At 42.6% G+C, this 16,914-nt stretch overlaps 1 protein-coding gene across 1 annotated transcript in view; it reads left to right on the forward strand.

The window, feature by feature from the left end:
• Nucleotides 1-455: 455 nt before the first annotated feature.
• Nucleotides 456-16,914, forward strand: part of large1 (LARGE xylosyl- and glucuronyltransferase 1) — a 93,253-nt gene continuing 76,794 nt past the window's right edge. The window contains exon 1 of the mRNA XM_079184202.1: nt 456-966. The gene's annotated coding sequence lies outside the window, so the exon portion shown is untranslated. The remainder of the gene's footprint in view (nt 967-16,914) is intronic.

Consider the following 16,914-nt stretch of genomic DNA (forward strand, 5'->3'; position numbering starts at 1 on the left):
TCCTCCATGTTTCACAGGAGGTACAGAGTTCTTTCTTTGTATGCTTCACGTCTGTGAACGTAGAGCTGATGGGCCACAAATCACCAGTTTTGTCTCATCTGTCCAAAGGACATTCTCCCAGAAGCTTTGTGGCTCGTCAATATGCATTTTGGCAATTTCCAGTTTCAAAACTGGAGCTTTTTATCTCATCAGCTCTATGTTCACAGACGCAATACTTTTGTCAGTTTCAAGTTATTTCAGGGACCATTGTGGGTTTTTCTTTCTTTAACGGAAGGGTACCAAATATTTTGTCCACGTGTGTATTTCTATTTGCACCAGTCCTGGTCAAGTCCAGACTCCAGTCCGCGATGATCCAGTCCTTGTTGTTCTCCGTCCCCTCTCTGAATGCAGCGCTGTGATTGGACGACGGATGCTTGTCAGGAAGAAAGCTGCTGTGTTGAGGCCGAAAACTCAGACACAAGCAGGACGATACTGGACTACCTCCGTGGAAGGGATATATATTTGACGAGACACCAAGAAGCAATTTGGGCTAACTGAGCTTCAGCAGAGCTCCGACCGGGTGTCCGTGCTCCTGCTGTCGAGGCCGCCGCGTTCCGTCTCTCCTCCCCGACAGTGCGTCGCTGCCTGCCGCAGGTTACAGTAATCCAGACCCGCTGCTATTAACGGGATTGCGAGGAGAGCGAAGCTGCTGTGTGGCGAAGCAGACACCACCAATCTGTCTGAGATTGTTGAAGGAAAGATAAGGACTCAGATGTTGCTGCGGACGGACGAGGCTAACAGCTGAGGATCAACATCCCGATAAAGATCCAACTCCATGGAACAAGTCAGCGGCGGACCACCGTCTCATTCAGCGCCAGCAGAACTGATATGACTGACCTATAGACGGCGGTCTCTGTTAGTCTTTATTACCAGGGCAGTATTTAATGAAGGCATTCTAACAGCAGCAGTTTAAAGCCTCTGCATCAGGTGAGTGGAATCTGACCAGCAGACCCCCATTCTTTAAACCGCGACATTTTAGCTCGAAATGTGTGATTTTCACTTGTTACTATAACCTTTAAGACTCCTTGTGTTTGAATTGCATTGAAAGCCTCTATTTGTTTCTTTAAGTCGAGAGTTCAGGCAGCGATACAGCAGTAGCGTCAGGCTCAACCCGGGCAAAGCGGTCCTTTAATCCCCCCAAACCCCAAATGTAGGGGGGGGGGGGGGGCACATGGGTTCACAACCCGAGTTCGAGTTTAGAAGCTGTGCGACTCGTTGTCTTCTAGAAATCTGGAAAGACTGCGCAGAACTCGTCCTCCTTTGTCTTTTATACGTATGCTAATTGGTGTCCCTGTCTGGTCCTTGCGCGTGCTGTTCCTGAGCTCGCGGGCGCATCAACAGCCGTACGTCACGGAGCGAGACTGAAGGCAACAGTTGCGCACAGAAACGCAGTGAACAGCGGGAATGTTAAGCTAACCCCGCTTTAATTTTAAGTTAAGATATATGTATACACCCTAAGCAGTAAGCTACATTAAACTACATTTATATCAACGCATTCATATTGTTCCTGTCAATAGTGATTGTATGTTATGGCTTCTTTATGTTTTCCTTTTGACCACACATTATTTTTGCCTGGACTACTCCAGTATGAAGATGACTTGATGACCATTGCGTTTCTTTAGAGTTTACTGGTTTTGTATTTCACTGCTGTCCCACTGAAACGCCTGTATCTGAACGTCCACATCCTATGAGCGAAGAGGAGCCCTGTTTCAGCTTTGTGACGGTCTATGTATTCATACTGTCCAATGGGTTGTAAAATACTTCATGTAAGGCAGTGAGGAAGAAACATTTCTCAGACCAGAAAGGAACATTGAATGGAAATCACAACATTTCAAGATGAAGTATGATTTTCACTGGGCAGTTGCAATGTGTCCGTCCTGGTTGGGTCGATCTAAGATCCAGTGGTTCCTGACCCGGAGTGGACTGGTCTTACAACTGAGGCAGAAAGACACATTTGAGCATTACAAACTTCATCAAAGGGCAGCAACTAATGATGATTCATCAGTCATGAATTATTCAATTAAGCCTTTAGCCTAAAAATGTCACAGAAAATGACAGATATAAACCGCAAGGTCCCAGAGTAGGGCTGTTACCGATGGTTACTGTTGTTATTGATGATATTTTGTCAATTCATTGATTAATCATTTTGGTCTATGACAGGAAATAGTGACAATCCCACCACTATGTCCTCGAGCTCAAGGTGATGTCTTGAGATTGTTTGATCTGACCATTTTAAATCCAAAGAGCCTCAGTTTACATGATGATAAAAGAGACGAGCAGAGAATCACTGATCAGTGTGTGCGTTGATGTTCTCCTCTGTATTGAGGTACAATGAAACATTTAACTGCAGCACTATCGCTGACACCAAACATGTATTCTTTGAACTACAATTAAAACCATCTATTGCTGCTGTCAGATGGGATAACTCAAATGTTTTTAGGAACTAAGAAACAGCATTGGTTCCACTTTGAAGGCCTTCGACTTCATTCTCAGTTTGTACACCAGAGTCACAACACATTTCAAGCAACGCGTCAAAGAGAGCAAGCTCTGACCTGGTACATGATGTTATCTTGATTGGAAAAGGTCTCTATAACATGCATGCGTTGGATGCATGTTGAGCAACTTCACCTCGCTTCAGAGAATTCAGCATTTAGATACAGACTCCTCCACCTATGAGTCAATAAGAAGACAGTCGATGTCTCCATGTGTCCCTGGAGACATCGTGCGTCAGTATTGTGTCTGTCCGTCTTCCTTAATGAGCGTGGAGGCTGACTCAGGGGATCTGTGGTGGCATTAAACAGCCACATTCAGGTGGTGCACTCATCACCATGTAGTTACTGGAGATATTGTGGAAGTTAATGCCTCCACTGTAGATATGGCCACACTCCCAAACCACCGTATGAGTGATGGAGCTGATAGAACATTTGACACCTCTACAGACAGCCAGGCGAGATCCAAGAGTCACATGTTGGATATCTTCGATGTAGGCACTGGCTTTTTTTAGTCTTTGGACTAAAATTGGAAGAAATAATACAACAAATGTCAGACTGTGTTTGTTGTCCTTCACACTGTGTGCTGATCCAGTAGAGAAAAGTTGCTAAACAAGCCCTTTCCTGGAGTTATGTTGGACTGTGTGATAGCATGTCCCTCACTGCATTTATTGCACCCTATGCCGTGTTCACACCAAACGCGGTGCGAATTATTCGCGCAACGAGATTTCATACAAAGTCTATGCACAGACGCGATGAGACTGGAGTGACGCGAATTTGCGATGGCGTGGCGCCCCAAACACGCGGGTTGACATTTTTCAACTTCTGCGAAAAAATCGCGTGCCGCAGTGGCGCGATAGCCTATCAGCGTTGAGATGTTTCTCCTGTCATCACTGACGTCCTGCCGTTGTTTAATCAGGAAACGATTACTGTAGCCATCTGTGTTCACCCAGAGCTCTACGATACCTCATATCAATAGAGACCAAACTATGTGTATACACCATATGGTGCAAACAATGAATAGACGCTGCCGTATTTACGTCTATGTGACGTTATTGTGAGTGTTGATGGAGCTGCTACAATGTTAGCATAGCCTAGCACCGATCGATCCGAGCTCCATTGAGAAAACAAGTACAAATCGGCATCATAACGTAGTTATTTCGGAGTCCCTTTTTGTCGGTTTATTGCCGTTAAATCACAGCCAAATCAGTTTATTTTGTGTTCATAAAGCTGTAGTAAACAGCCGACGTGTGGCTTGCTAGACACAGTGAGCTCGATGAAATCCACGGAGCTCCTCCAGACTATGTTATGAACTGAGACATGACGGCGTTAAGTTTCCCGTGATATCTTGGACTTCCACAACACGTACTAGGCAGAAATAGAGGTTATTTTTTCCACGGTTGATGGCGGACAGTTGAGCGGCTTTCAGGGCGATAAGCCGCGCCCCCTCTCCGGCGCGTCCAACGCGATTCACGGGAATGAACACAATGACGAATGACGCGATTAACGCGATTCGCGCCGCGTTCATCGCGTTTGATGTGAACACAGCATTACAGAGTCATTTCATTTAAACAGTGGCAAACACAGAATACAACCAGGCACTCTGATCATCTAGCTGTACTGATCGGCATCCTGACTTATGTTAGAATGATTTTACACATTGAGGCTGAACACTGCAGCCTCACAGCAAGAGGGACCAGGGTTCTATTCCCGTGCTTGCACGGCCCTTCTGTGTGGAGTGTGTTCTCCCCGTGTCAGGGTTCTCTGGTTTCCTCCCACAGTCCAAAGAGGTTGATTGATTACTGTGAATGTGATTGTGAATGGTTGTCTGTCTCTAGGTGTCAGCCCTGTGATAGTCTGGCAACCTGTCCAGGTGAACGTTGCCATCACCCAACATCAGCTGGGATCAGCTGAACACGATAAGCGGTTAAAGATAATGCATGGATGGAGGGAAAGCATTGCATTTAGGCATAACTTCAGTTTCAGACAGATTCATACATGTTGATTCGCACTGATGCTATTTACAAGAACACTGGATTAGCATGGAGGAATCAATGCATTTTGTCCATATCCACACACCAAACTCCAACTAGAGCTAGTCTTCACTTTGCAACGTTATACACACCGCATGTTTATTTATGCAAACTCATCAATCAACAGAGAATGGATAAATACAATAGTAATTGTGCTGCATTTACTCAAAGGTCAGAAAAAAATTGTATAATTATCATGTTTCCAAGCAAGAGGCAAAATCACCCAACAGAAAATGAATCAGCAACTGTGTTGATAATCCATTGAATTTTCAGGACAAAGGGTCAAACGTTCCCTGGTTCCCTCTTCTTCAGTCACTGATTCATTTCATATGTGGTACTAAACTGAATATCTTTGAGTTTTGGACTGACAACGTGACACAAACAATAAGCACTCCCACTTCAGAGCTGAGAGAGACGCAGGCAGGGTGTACTCTTCGTTGTTCACACAACTACTGACTGAGTGTCTGAAACTGTGCATCGTTATTCCCATTGTGGGCTCTCTGTGACAGCGGGCTTTTTGCCCCGCCTTAAAGTGTGCCGTTTGGGAACAGGTATAAACACTTTTGGCTTCCAACAATTTAAATGACACACTACAACCATTCACTCAGATTTCTTGCTTTCATAGGAAGAGTTGCTTGACACCCTTTCTGACCTCTCGAGGCCTGCTGAGACCCTGGTAATGCTCATCTAGGTATTTCTGTGGTCCCAGGAATTTGGACTTGTCCTGTAAATTTCTCGTCTTGTGTTGTGTTTTCAACATGAGGCCTACAGGTGGCATTCAATTAATAAACCTAGAGCTGAGGTTTTGGTACGTTCCCTTTGTTCTAGTGAACAGGTCAAACATCAGACGTGGGTCAGCATAAGAAAGGAAGTACAATACCTTGATTTATTTGATGTGGTATCATCACAAGGGCTGGGTTGGGTACCGAAAACCGGTGCAATATGGCACCGGTTCCTATACGACCGGTGCCTACCGGACCGAAACGCAACGCAGATTTACACTCCTCTGATGACTCCGTCCTGGCAGCAGGTAACGATAGCTACCGTTTGTATAGCTACAGTAGCTAGTTAGCCATCAACCTTTTAACAGAGAAAATGCCGAAAGGTAAACGGTCAAAAGTGTGGCTGTATTTCGCACAAAAAGATTCAAACAACACAACGTGCAGCAAATGCAACAAAACAACTGCGTGTAAAGGGGGGAACACATCAAATCTCATGAAACATCTGGCAACGCTTAACATCCTCTTGAAAGCAGAGGCATGCAGCGTGTTCGACTGCCTGCGTGAACCTGAGCCCATGCCCAGCACATCAGCGGGCAGTGGGCAGTGTGCTGGACATGCAATTAGTCAGGAGAGGTGTCGTATTTTGCCAGAGAAAGCAAATATGCTCATATTTCTGCAAAAGATTTGCTGAAGTTTGAAGCTGTAGTGTGTGTGTACAGAGTGTTTTTGTGTGTGTTTTCTATTTATTTCTATTTATTTAAGTATATTGTAAACTGTTAACAGTTAATATATTGTTTATAGTTTGAAGTAAAAAAGTTTGAAGCTGTAGTTTGAAGCCAAGTGTTTTGTATTTATTTATATTTATAGTTTACTTTAAACAGTTAATATATTGTTCAATTTGAAGAAAAAAATTGGCCTTGGCAATAAAAAAAAGCCTTTCTTTAATGTCGTAAATCGTCGTTTTGTGCTTTTTTTTTTTAGGCACCGGTATCGTTTTAGCACCGGTATTGGAAAAAAACCAAACGATACCCATCCCTAATCACAAGGGCTGGGTTGCACTGGTCATTTAGGTATATAATACCTTGATATACAAGGTACACATGAATACACATTGATCATTTCTTAACATGTCATGAAATGGATTGTCAACAGAAATTGTGTTTTTTGAGTTCGATGAGGCAGGTGATGTTGGGTCTGTAGGGCCCTTGGCCCCCCCACTTTACGCCCATGTCCTGCATTGCCAAGAAGAGTAGGTGAAGAAAACCAACGCTCTGATTTTTTTATGTATCGATAGTAGTTGCAGACATATTGATACACTATAATTTAAAAAACGTTTGCGATAGTAAGCTGTATCTATACCTTTGCACAGCCCTACTTTCTAATCTTTTCTTGTATCAAATTCTGCTTCCAACATTTGCAACTTACTAAAGTATGTATGTATTCTCTAATAGCCAGACCACAGCGCTGTGGCTTCACATTGTCCTTGTGGTACAGCGGAATAAACGCTCTGGCTTTTTTGTATTTCTTTAAACCGATCAATATCGTGTTGGGTGGCAGGAATACACCCACACGATAAAACCCAACAGGTTCACAGTACTCAAAATGAGTGTGGAAACTGAATATTTGAGTAATGGTAATATTTTTAACATTAAGTTAAGAATGATATTTATTCTAATTATATTAACTTGCACTGACCAATTTCTTAGCTCACTGAATTCACTTGTGCACAACTTAAAGCCTCGGGGAAGTCTACTCAAAAGAGGAGTTTGTGCCAAGCTTTACCAGGAACCGACTCCACAGAATTACACCTCATCAACTCAAAATGAACAAGATGTCACTTTTTCAGTTAGTAATGCTCACAAATATGAATACAACTCCATTGTCACAATCCATTTTTTGTTAATTAAGTAATACAACAGCAGGCCCTTTCAAACACATTAAGACTCATAATCGGAGCAAAACTAAAGATACAGTTTGTATCTACATTTTAGGGAAACAACATAAAATGTCACTGTGAAAGTGAATTTCTCATGGAAAGCATTTTTTAGGCATAATGCCAAACATGACCTCGTTCAGATTTCTCAATGAGAGTTCTTTGTCTTAAAAGGCATAGTGGTGATATTTAGAAGTGAGGTTGTATGAGGTACTTCTACATATCGGTGTGTTACCTCCAGAAGTTAGGAGAACCGGGCACGAGCAAAGCAACGTACTGCTGTGAACGGGGCAGCAGCTAAACATATTTTACTGTACACTTTGACAGATATAGATTTCCTTTGTTTTAGGTGAGCCTTTCTTTAGGTGTGTAAAATGCTGCTGCCCCATCCACAGCAGTACATCTCTGTTACCTTGTAGGAAACGCATGGATAAACCGTTCTTAGGTGCTTTAAGTGGATCTATGGACGCTGGGTAACCACTGGCATTCATTGTAACACACATTTGATGACGAAACAGTTTTCACATTCCTTCAAACTTTTTCAGTGTAACTTTGTCAAAAAATAACTTAATTAGTAACTGTTACAGTCAACTACATCTAACACTTGTAAACTATATAACTGAATATACTGTAGTTACTTTAACTGGCACACAAACCGTGTTACTGAGCTTGACAGAAGCATATATGTGGATGGACTGTTGATGCGATGTGCATTCAAACTTCTAGCTTTGTTCACTCTCTCATTCATTTGTCAGATTCAGTAAGCACGGTTTTGGTGGTTGGCTTTCATGAAGACGCATCAGTATCTTCTGAATAAAGGCGCATGTGTGAATGACTTTCTTTGGATAGTCTATAGATCAAGGCTAAAAACAGCCAGGCAGGGGAAATGACTCACAACAGATTCATCCTCAACAGAAATGCTGTCGGGGCTGAAGTGGGCCGCTCCACTAGCGTTGTCATGACCACAGGGAGGAGAGTCACAGCACTATCAGCAATATCTGGCTCATCTTCCCACTGCAAAATACAAATATTACAATTATGAGAATAATTCCAGATGCAAGGTTGCAAGTCATATACTGTATGCTCATTTGTGCTCTCCACACTCTTAAAGGGATAGTATAGAACAGGGGAATTCAATTATAATAAGGGAAATTTGTGTGCATGGACTTTATCTGTGGTTATTAAACCACTTGTTTCAGCTCTATTCTCTCTGTTAACATCATTGTTGGGCATGAATTCATTTGTTAGGATTCTGATCATATTGGACTCTTAGATTGTTTATTTTTTGTGTCTTCATTTCAGATGTGAGTGGGTACATTTGCCCAAAAGATTTGTGCTTTGTCTCTTTATTGGCGCTTCACATTACCACTTTTAATTGCCACAGTCTCTGAACATATGAGACGTACTGGTTTTAAACTCTCCGTGTGAAGAATTAACCTATAAGAGTCTGTCCATTCTTGGTTAAAGACTGGTCTCTCTGACCCCTTTTGTCTTTTTGGAGAACGTCATGTGAAATAACTTCTCTGACTCATGTATTATTCTCTGACTATTCGGTCTCTCCGCGTCTCCCCCGTGTGGGTAAATCTCACTTGAGTCGGGAAGCTTATCAGAATACACATATTTGATTGGCTGAGCAGCATCATGTGATGTGATTTCCGATGCATGTAATTGGTCGATGTGTTCCCTAGACCGCTGAACGAGTGCCGTAAAGGCTGGATAAGATGTGCCGTTTTTAGGTCCAGGGCCGGATATAAGGTCCGGATATAACAGCGTCTGGTTCTGGACTCTATTAGTGACCCTTGGTATAGAAGGATAGATGTATTGATGTATCTCTGAAGTTCAGTAGAATCTATTATGTGGCTTCAGCAATCTGAAATGTCTGTATTTTTTGATGTTGGTCTTTCTTCCTCTTTGTGTAGTATGTCTTTCTTACTGAGCTTCAGCAGATGATACCTCTCAGCAGTTGCGGGCCGTGTGTTTTATACCTGGGCCTTCAGTGGTGTCCTACTACAGTTGAGCCACCTAATAACCTCATTATGACGCCACAGCTACAGGTTATTAGGAGTGTAACAATACACGTATTGGTATTGAACCATTCGGTAAGCGTCTCACAGGTCGGTACGCATTATTAACCAAACAATAGGTTTCAATAATCCTAGTGCATTTGGAAAATGCAGAAGCTTAAATTGTGAGAAATATAATGTTCTTTCGGTGGAGCCACTGCACCCAACATGGCAACCCACCCAACGTAACAGACAATGTGCTGCCTGACACGCCCACCACAGAAAAACAACATTGTACTCTGGTGAGGCACGTGTGTTCTGGGAGGCGCGCTACGCTAAACTAGCTTAGCAGGAAAACCAACAGCAGCACACACATTACAAACTCTTCCCGCAGCGTTTAGGTAGCTACTCCCTACTGATTCAAACAGGGCTAAAGCAATCGCCACACAATCCCCATTTCTCCAGACCATAATTCATGCTTTGTAAAAGAAAACAAAAGTCCAAACAGAGAATCAAATGTCCGACCCTAACCCCTACAGGTTATTTGTTTCGTGTAAAAATGAAGCGCAACACCTACAAATACACTAACTGCAGAGTGCAGAACATGAATACGCGCATGACGGGATGCTTCGTCATTAACGGACAATGCATATAGTCAAAAATCAATGTAATCAACACAGTGACAACAAACTCACAAGAACCAGTCACATATATTTATATGACAACAAAGCATGACAAATTAATCCAGCAACACTACAGCGTTAAAACATTCATCCGCACACTAAAGAGCACGAGCCATTCAAATATTATTCACATCAGAGGGAACAATATTAACCATATCATAAAAACGACACCGTAGACAAATGAACACAGTAGTAACGATACTGCAGATGTAAAAACACAAAGACACTTCACTTACCAAAGCTGCTGTTCACTTAAAGACAAAGTCCATCCTCCTTTCTTTGTTAATGAAGAGTTTAATGACGCGGTTGTACAGAACATCGGTGCGGTTCAGTTCCAGTAAGAGGTCCTCCTGCGAACATGTTCGTTGAGTGTTAGATCCACTCAGGTTGTTTAAAAGCACCATAGCTTGTAAGTGTCCTGTCGTGCGATGGTGTCTTGTTGCTGCCTTGGTTAGCCAACTCAGGTTAGCAAATCCAGAGTAGCTCCATACACCAAGATGCTCAGTCGCAAATAAAATACTGTACATTCCCAGCCATAAAATGTGCAATGCTTCTCCGACGCTGTCAGCCAGGAATATCGTTCGTAGTTGCTGGACTGAAAGTGGCGCACAAATCCTTTTCCTGGCTGGGTCAGGGCTGATGTCCAGCTTTTCTTGAAATGTCCTTCTCCAGAAATCTGTTTGTTCTCCTTCAGCCATTGAGTGTTAAAAAACTAAAGCTACATCAAGCTAAACGCTAAAAATGTCATGTCAATGTCATAACTTCTTACATATCTTTCAACTTTAACTCTTACTACTACTTCTAAGTTCTGCTAGCTAGTTTCACAAAAGTCACGCTAGCCCACTGACGTACTTGGCTAGGCCAGCTAGAAGGCTCTGGCACGTCAAAGAATACGCCGAACATATAATAAATAATTAGAATACATGTAGTGTAATTATGACAAATTATAAAATAGCTAACACTCTGTGGTTGCCGAGCGCTCAGTGTTGCTCACACTGGACTTCGGTAGAGGAAGTTGACTTCACTAGTGTTCGTCACTCAGCAGAAACAGGCCACATGCCTCGCTGCTCTGTCCTCCTTTTCCATCAGCCTTCTGTCCTTTACAGTTAGGTCAGGATCATGGCACGAGATTGGGCTTGTGAAAGGGTGTAGCCTGTACAATGATGCAGCTGAAAAACAGGAGGCTGAAGATTCAGCAGGCAGCATGCAGAAGGCTCCTCTGCTAATAAGTAGAACCCTCTACAGCCCTACTGGATGTCATTACTTTTTATCTCCCAGCTGTTCACCAGCAGTGCCACTGCTCACTTCTGCCAAATATGGTACAAGCAATGTGCCTCTGTCCTCTCGCTCCCATCACGTCTTAATAAGCCATTATGGAACATTTACTGAATGGACACCTATGTGAGGATGACATTATTCATTATTTCATATTTGAGAATTGCTTTCTGCTCCATTTAATTTCTACTCAAACAAAACATTTGTGGTGGGAATCTTTTGATTCAGATTCTTGGTTTAATGATTAAATTCAGAAGCCAAAACTCATTTTGCATTTCATTGGAGCCTGAAAATAGTCCCCCTGTTTATATCCATTAAATCAAGAATACCATTTTTTTGTCGGACCGAACAAGAAAAGACAGAAATGTGTGTATGTCACTTTTTTATTTAAAACCGTGAACGTTAACGGTTAGTTCTGCCTTGCCTCTCTGCTACACAGTTGTGATCTAAAAAGCCGTACAAGTGCAGGACTTTGTGTATGTTATCCTGTATGATTCTGAATCATACAGGATAAGAATGGAGATTATGTGTCCCTACCTCTACTACAAATATGAAATCACTCATTTGCCTTGAGTCAGTTGTTTGCCCGGTCTGAAATGTTGCAGTCGTCTGTGTGATCGTGTCTCGTAGATGCTCAGCGAGCAGTGAGACTGCTCAGTACCAAGGGAAATTAACGTCCTCATGTTATGTTTAAGGAGACAAATGGACACATTAAGTAGACTCCCAGGTGGTTCAGTGTTGTCTGCTGGATTTAACTGATAAAGACAGACATTTTAATAGCAATGAGTGGTGATGAATGTGATTAAAAGCAGTGCAGTTTGAATGCAAATGTGTGAAGTGAGGCCTGTAAGGCACCTACACACCTGAGCCCGAGAGTAAGCAGGCCACACGGTGGATAAACAAATGAGATCATTTTGAATTTGGACAGAAGGGTAACAGAGAGCTGCACCGCAGTCCAACAGCTACAGCCAGTTAACATGGCTAACCCTGAACACTGTCCCATGGTGCTCTGCGTGGGATTATTACATCTAACATGCATGTTAGCGTTTTGAATGGGGGCTGGCAGGTATTAAACACGGTACCAGCTGAGGGGCAACTCATTTCCCTCTCTTTAAAAATTGGCATTTTTTAATATAACAGCACAGTTAGAGGCTGGATAACAGATGGACTCACTATACATGGAATGCATTGTGTGAAAGTCACTTGCTTTTGTCCCATCCAACCCAGCAATAAGATCTGTTTACCTGAGTCATTTACAATTGAATGTACATTCTGTACTATGGACATGAAAAACCCACATGGTCTGTCCTGAGTGATGTTTCAAGATTTTCTCTTGTTCTTGGTCCCTCACATGGCATGCGACCATGACAGCCTAAAGAATGAATCATGAATTTGATCTGTCATTGTAAGCTCTACAGACTTGTATGTTCACAACCCTTGGATTGGGCTGTGAGTGCCGGATCATTATTAAACTGGTTTCCAAAATGAGTTTTTCCTGATGGCTTCAGAGTACAAATGCAGTAATCAGCTCAGTCTGCCACTGAAATGTCAGTAAACCTTAATAACATGTGTTCATCTCCAACTGTGATTCATTGAATAAACTAAATGTTTCACTGGATTACTCACTGATTACAGATGTAATTGGTTATTCATTATTTATATTTACTCAAATTAGATTTTTAAGACCCTGTGTTTCTAAATTGGCCTTCTTTGTAAAATCCTCAGATCTGTTAATAGTGCTTCTATCCGTCAACTTTTTGTGGTGGTCATGTCTGAAAAGCTCTGAATGCGCGTGCCTATAGTTAAGGTTAACAGGACCAGGCGCCGCGAACACCTGAAGCACCGGCTGTGATTAGGTCACCTCGGAGGATCTGACTTAATTCCCAAGTCTGCAGCTCTGAGGGTCTGAAGTCTGTTCTTAAATTGATTGTTTTTGGCATCCAGCATGAAAAGAAGAGGCCTTTGTATAAATACAAATGGGTTCTAGCTTTCAATGATCATGTCATGCTGTGAGCTTCACAAACAAAAATCCATTCACCCCCATTGTATAGGCTTGATGGCAGAAGTCTCAGAGGCACAGATCTTACAATTTCACCAAATAAATCCAAACTACCTGCTTGGCCCTGCACTGCAATCAAATGTACAAAGCTTGTGATGTTCTATTTAGTCTAGAGACACTCAGAGGTTCAGCTGTGCTATTTTTGATATTGTGGTACATTGTGTTGTTGGACAGGGATTGGATTGCATTGTATTGTACATTTGTCCACTCCATGTTCCGAGACTACATAACATAACAGAGGAAAAGGAAGGAGGGTCATGATCATTAATGTTTGAATTGAACAAAGGTTGTTTGGCCTGGTCTTTATATTTGTTGTTAACATTTGTTCCAAACCACAAAGCTCCAGTGTATCTCCAGGGAACAGAGAAACCAGCGGGATATGTGCCGTGATCAAACGGTTCCTCTTAAGCAGAGTATGCAGGGGAGAGGCTCTACAAACAGACATGGACAAATCCATCTGTGTGTGTGTGTGTGTGTGTGTGCTGATGTTTCTTAGCATAGCCTGATGTTGTCTGACAGAGGAGATCAAGAATACTAGTGGTACTTATTTCTTCAAATTTCCCCATGAATCCAAAAAACATTTGTAGTCGAAAAGACGATTTCATTGCTTTCATTTGAATGTCTAATACAAGGTTGCCAACTTTGGTTAGTGAGATTTTGATGACTTAATGAAAACATATGACAATTACATCGTCAGTAAAGTAGTGCATATGTTTGAGAAGAAAGTTCCTACAAAGGTTTAAAAGTATCTTATCGTTGTTGTTATTCTTTCTTCAAGCGTTTTTAAAAGTCAGTGTTGAGTCCTCTTTGTTCTTTGCAAACCACTTGGTGAAGATGTGTTGCGGTCTCGTCGCATTTCTAAAGGTGCTTAATATGAAATTCAGGACATATCGATGGCCTCCACATGGCTCTCGACATGGCGATGGATGAGTTGGAGCCGCGTGAGCGCAGTGCTGAGCGGCGCACATGAGCTAGCTAGTGGGGCTGATAACAACACACAGAGGGAGCGACAGACTTCATTCTCTGCTCAGGTAGACATTACTACACTATATCTTTACATAATAAATAGTGAGTTCAATAGATTCACACAGGCCGAATGGTAATTTGCTCACTGACGGCCAATGTCCAGTCGCCCGTCGGATCTTCACGACACATGCATCGAGTGCCTCGGCAGGGACCATGCAGAGAGCCATGTTTTTTTCTGACACCTCATTGTGATGCTGCGATGTTTGAGCTCTCGATAGAAGCCGCCGAGGTCTCTGCCCCAGCCGCTGACGTACCGCCGCTGCCTCTGGTGATGCCTGCCAAGACACCGGCCTTGTTTGCAGATGACGACGACGAGGATGATGATGATGATGACAGCATCGGCTGCGTGACAGGGAGATGCTGGAATATTTTCACAAAATAAAAAGATGGTGAGCAGGTGAGAGTATCTCTGAGATGGAGCACCCAAGCCTCCGGCCGCCTCCACTTCTTGGGCTCCACGCCAACAAAATGCTCCTGCTTGGAGCGGACCAACAGTGCAGAAATGAGCACAGAAGGGTGCGTCACGCCAGAGATCTGTATACCATCTCCCTTGTTCCTGTTAATAAAGCTGATGTATTTACCCCTGTGGACAAAAGCGGTAGTTTTTCTGAATCTGAATGAGAAACGGTTTATTGCCTAGTAAAAGACTGTAGCTGTGGCTCAACAGGGTCGTCCTTCAATTAGAGGATCGGCGGTTCGATCCCCGGCTCCTCTAGTGTCGATGTGTCCTTTGGCAAGACACTTGACCACAAATTGCTGCCGCAAGCTGTGCTTTCGGTGTGTGAATGAGTAGATAGTCCTGATGGGCAGGTGGCACCTTGCATGGTAGCTCCTATCATCAGTGTGTGAATGGCTGAATGATGACATTCAATTTAATTCAATTTATTTTCTATAGCCCAAAATCAAAAATTATAAATTATCCTCAGAGGGCTTTACAATCTGTACACATGCGACATCCTCTGTCCCTGAACCATCACATCAGAACAGGAAAAACTCCCCCAAAAAACCCTTTAACGGGGAGAAAAGAGGGAGAAACCTTAGAGAGAGCCATGTAGTGTTTAAGAGCTTTGAGTGGTTGGAAGATTTGATAAGTCCATTAACCATATTAGGAGAGCTGTTTGGCTGAAGTATTTTTGCCCCAGGAAGACATAACATTACCTTTAAGTCAGTGTTTTGATCATTGATCTGACGTTCTTCTCGACCGTGTTTTTCAGAGGTAAATTATTGCCTTCGTAACGTCGCTCTACCACTTCTTTTCCTGTCATATGCAGTGCTTCGGGCTAATATCTCTACAAGCGATGTCTGACTCTTTGGCTTCACTGTTGCTATTGACGACTCCACCGGCAACAACGGTGGCGACGTCGGACTCTTTAAAACTATATAAGACCAAACACCAAGCACAGCTCTTCTCTTGGACGCAAGTTCTTCTAATAAATCTCTGGATTCTCTTTCTTCATCCTCTATCTCTCTCTTCTCTTCTTGAATGTGCAGTAGTGACGGAGCTATAACGTTACCCAGCATGCCGTTCGGCGTGGTGAACATTGATGTGTGCCATGGTGTTAAAGAGTTAGTTGTGGGTTATGAACTGATGTGTTACAAAGTTCATCTGTGAGAAGGGTACGCAGGTAATAGGGTCGTCTCTGAATGCAAAAGGAATTGTCCAGGCGGTATATGAAATTTAATATTATATGTGAAATGATGTCCAGTATACTGTAACGTCATACCGGCCAGCACTACCCAGAAGTACTTTTTACTGATTTGGGTTTTTTTTAACTGGGGAAAAAGCATCTCACAAAGGGACATATTTATATATATTTTTTCAACCTTTAATTTCTTTTTCCTTCACTGCATAATACATAGAATAGTGAAATAAAGCAATAAATGTTGAAAAGGTAGATCATTACTGTGAATATTATTTCACACTGCTCTTTTTCACAGTAATGGAGTTTAGTGCAGGTTTAAAATGTCCTTAATCCAAAGTGGTTTTATTTCACATTTTCCCACTTTAATTTGACCACATAAACAAGCAGAGCCAGTTTTGTGATTTGGCTGTCCTCTCATCCAGGTTGAAGCAACAGCCAATGGGTTGTTTATGGACACGCTAGTTGCACGGTGTGAGTGCGGCTGGGGCCCTCTGTTGCATGTCATTCACTACAGTGTAGCAGGTCACGTCAGATGGAAACCTCACGAAGACTAAACATTCATTGACAACTTTGAGTAACTGACTGTGCTGCAAACACACTTTTCTCCAGTACTGTAAATGAGTCTTTCTGTCACTCAACACATTCATTCTACTGTTGGCGAGAGGACAGGAATGTCTGCTCGATCGTCTTGAGCAGTGTGTGAAATACCCGGTGGTGATCGTGGTCCTGTTGCTCTGGCTGCGTGTCATTTAGTCATATTTGTGAATAAATGTTTAGCAGTATGAATAATGAAAACTACATTTTAGTGACAGTTGTAAGTGACAAACAATGTCTCGTGATTTAAGACAATTAACATTGAAGTGTCTTGGACCCCCCCGAGGCCCCTGTGTTTCGCACACTGGTCTTGAGCTACTTATTATCTTCCCACTTCAACTTCCTTAACATGTTAATGACTTATCATTTCATCTTCTTATGGTTTTATAAAGATTATTGGTTAATCCAACCAGTG

The sequence above is a fragment of the Pholis gunnellus genome, assembly GCF_910591455.1.
Source record: "Pholis gunnellus genome assembly, chromosome: 22".
NCBI lineage: Eukaryota > Metazoa > Chordata > Actinopteri > Perciformes > Pholidae > Pholis > Pholis gunnellus.